A 3,849-nucleotide genomic window follows, 5' to 3' on the forward strand; every position below is an offset into this window, starting at 1 on the left:
CTGATTTCCCTCTTAAGTATACTCCTACTGCCTTTACATTCTTCTAAGGATTCACTCGATCTATCCAGTCTATACCTGACATATGCTTCCTTCTTTTTCTTAACCAAACCCTCAATTTCTTTCGGATACAAATGCTACAGGAAGGATAGAAAGGGGGGCAAGAGAGGAGGGGGAGTGGCATTTTTGATAAGGGATAGCATTACAGCTGTGCTGAGGGAGGATATTCCCGGAAATACATCCAGGGAAGTTATTTGGGTGGAACTGAGAAATAAGAAAGGGATGATCACCTTATTGGGATTGTATTATAGACCCCCTAATAGTCAGAGGGAAATTGAGAAACAAACTTGTAAGGAGATCTCAGCTATCTGTAAGAATAATAGGGTAGTTACGGTAGGGGATTTTAACTTTCCAAACATCGACTGGGACTGCCATTGTGTTAAAGGTTTAGGTGGAGAGGAATATCTTAAGTGTGTACAAGACAATTTTCTGATTCAGTATGTGGATGTACTGACTAGAGAAGGTGCAAATCTTGACCTACTCTTGGGAAATAAGGCAGGGCAGGTGACTGAGGTGTCAGTGGGGGAGCACTTTGGGGCCAGTGACCATAATTCTATTTGTTTTAAAATAGTGATGGAAAAGGATAGACCCGATCTAAAAGTTGAAGTCCTAAATTGGAGAAAGGCCAATTTTTATGGTATTAGGCAAGAACTTTCGAAAGCTGATTGCTGGCCTCTTGCTCAGTTATTTGTATCATCGATAGTCACAGGTGAGATGCTGGAAGACTGGAGGTTGGCAAACGTGGTGCCACTGTTTAAGAAGGGCGGTAAAGACAAGCCAGTGAACTATAGACCGGTGAGCCTGACCTTGGTGGTGGGCAACTTGTTGGAGGGAATCCAGAGGGACAGGATGTACATGTATTTGGAAAGGCAAGGACTGATTAGGGATAGTCAACATGGCTTTTGTGCGTGGGAAATCAAGTCTCACAAACTTGATTGAGTTTTTTGAAGAAGTAACAAAGAAGATTAATGAGGGCAGAGCAGTAGATGTGATCTTTGGACTTCAGTAAGGCATTTGACAAGGTTCCCCATGGGAGACTGATTAGCAAGGTTAGATCTCATGGAATACAGAGAGAACTAGCCATTTGGATACAGAACTGGCTCAAAGATAGAAGACAGAGGTAGAGGGTTGTTTTTCAGACTGGAGGCCTGTGACCAGTGGAGTGCCACAAGGATCGGTGCTGGGTCCTCTACTTTTTGTCATTTACATAAATGATTTGGATGTGAGCATAAGAGATACAGTTAGTAAGTTTGCAGGTGACAACAAAATTGGAGGTGTAGTGGACAGCGAAGAGGGTTACCTCAGATTACAACAGGATCTGGACCAGATGGGCCAATGGGCTGAGAAGTGGCAGATGGAGTTTAATTCAGATAAATGCGAGATGCTGCATTTTGGGAAAGCAAATCTTAGCAGGACTTATACACTTAATGGTAAGGACATAGGGAGTGTTGCTGAACAAAGAGACCTTGGAGTGCAGGTTCATAGCTCCTTGAAAGTGGAGTCGCAGGGAGATAGTGAAGAAGGCGTTTGGTATGCTTTCCATTATTGGTCAGAGTGTTGAGTACAGGAGTTGGAAGGTCATGCTGCGGCTGTACAGGACATTGGTCAGGCCACTTTTGGAATATTGCGTGCAATTCTGGTCTCCTTCCTACCGGAAAGATGTTGTGAAACTTGAAAGGGTTAAGAAAAGATTACAAGGATTGGAGGATCTGAGCTACAGGGAGAGGCTGAACAGGCTGGGGCTGTTTTCCCTGGAGCGTCGGAGGCTGAGGGGGTGACATAATAGAGGTTTACAAAATTATGAGGGGCATGGATAGGATAAATAGACAAAGTCTTTTCTGTGGGATTGGGGAGTCCAGAACTAGACGGCATTGGTTTCGGGTGAGAGGGGAAAGATATAAAAGAGACCTAAGGGGCAACCTTTTCACGCAGAGGGTGGTTCGTGTATGGAATGAGCTGCCAGAGGAAATGGTGGAGGCTGGTACAATTACAACATTTAAGAGGCATTTGGATGGGTATATGAATAGGAAGGGTTTGGAGGGATATGGGCCGGGTGCTGGCAGGTGGGACTAGATTGGGTTGGGATATCTGGTCGGCATAGACGGGTTGGACCGAAGGGTCTGTTTCCATGCTGTACATCTCTATGACTCTAAGCTTCCCAAATAAAGGCAAGATGCCAGAAATACTTAGCCCACCTCAAAGACAACTGCCAGGAACAAATTTTCTTCAGAAGCATACTGTTTTCTCTCATTGCCACTCAAGTAACTCAATGGAGGCTGGTATTCTGTCACTAAGTCACCCTTTACTTACCCATGCACAGAACATGGACTCTGATGAGCTAACTCAGAGCCTTTCCTTGGAATGAAGACAATCCCTGAGACTTCTGTTTATTTTTTTTTTCCTGTGTATATTTTATTTTATTAAACAAATTACAAAACAGTTTACAAAAAAAACATTGACAGCTGTACACAAAAGACAGCAGTTTTACAAGGGAGGGGAGCAGCAAAGCTAGGCCCCGAACCCTACCGTTCAACCATTTTACAGGGAGAGGAGGACAAACCTCAAATCCCAGTTCCACGTGTGACAAGACAGTGACAATGACATTTATACATTAGACAATACCGTTACATACAAAAGTGCAGACAATACAGACCCAGCAAGCCCCCGCCCCTCCCACCTGAGACTTCTGTTTATGTCTGTCAGCCAGGACTCCCTAATTGGCTCAGGTTAATAGCCCTAATCAGGGAACTCATACTAAATTAGATCCACCTGATCAACCTTGTTCCAATCACTGCACTCACATTTATCGGTGTCTAAGTCTGCTTTCTTTTTGCTATAGTAGAGTGAGATAAGTATCAGCTTCAACAGCCAACTCCAACTCCCAGCTGAAAGTAAAACTAAGACCTCAGATTGTGTGAGCCTGATTCTACCCATTTATGCTTTTTCTGTCTAATTTTAAGACACTGAGCTCAAAATTGTGCCACTGTCTCTCTGCAAGAGAAATAGCACAGAACATGTCTGTCTTAACAGTATAGTTCCATCAGAAGAGCAAATGAGAAGGTGGAGTCACGAGGTACCTATTCTGACCTTATTTTTATGAACTTCCGATATCTAATTTCTTCACAGTGGGTTGTAGGATAGGATGCTGCATTATCAAAAAACATGTCCAGTTAATTAAGCTGACAATCCCATTTCATCGGCATTTCTTAACTGTCTGGAACTCTGTTGGAAAATGCAGTCAGTTACAATCGGCTTTTGCCCAACCTCTCTTGTGATTGTCTGATATTTGTCACCATTAGGTGCCGGAGGAAGTGGTGGAGGTTAGTACAATGACAACATTTAAAAGGCATCTGGATGGGTATATGAATAGGAAGGGTTTGGAGGGAGATTGGCGAAGTCGTGACAAATGGGGCTCAATTAATTCAGGATATCCGGTCGGCATCGACGAGTTGGACTGAAGGGTCTGTTTCCATTCTGTACATCTCTATGACTCTAAAATAAATTAGCTAAAGTGAAGAAGAAACCTGAATTGTAAAGTGAGAACTCTATAACCCGGTTTTACATTTCTAATTCCCCAGTTTGTTCACAGTTCTATTTGACTTCTCCCATAGTCAGTGTGAGGAGTTCCAGTTGGAGGCTGCAGTTCCTCCTCCAAGGCTGGAGGGGGCGGTGGTTTGCCGCGGTCCCTCTTGTCTCCTGGAGTGCACTTGTTAGCGCTGAACCTTGACCTGTGGAGCTCGGCGCGCGGTGAAGAGCCGGAGCGTGAACCCGAGCAAGTGAGAAAATACCCCC

At 44.1% G+C, this 3,849-nt stretch overlaps 1 protein-coding gene across 1 annotated transcript in view; it reads left to right on the forward strand.

Moving 5' to 3' along the window:
- The first annotated feature begins 3,713 nt into the window (after positions 1-3,713).
- Positions 3,714-3,849, forward strand: part of nup155 (nucleoporin 155) — a 198,611-nt gene continuing 198,475 nt past the window's right edge. Inside the window, exon 1 of the mRNA XM_043721181.1 lies at positions 3,714-3,833. The gene's annotated coding sequence lies outside the window, so the exon portion shown is untranslated. The remainder of the gene's footprint in view (positions 3,834-3,849) is intronic.

The sequence above is a fragment of the Chiloscyllium plagiosum genome, chromosome 2 (genome assembly GCF_004010195.1).
Source record: "Chiloscyllium plagiosum isolate BGI_BamShark_2017 chromosome 2, ASM401019v2, whole genome shotgun sequence".
Classification (NCBI taxonomy): Eukaryota; Metazoa; Chordata; class Chondrichthyes; order Orectolobiformes; family Hemiscylliidae; genus Chiloscyllium; species Chiloscyllium plagiosum.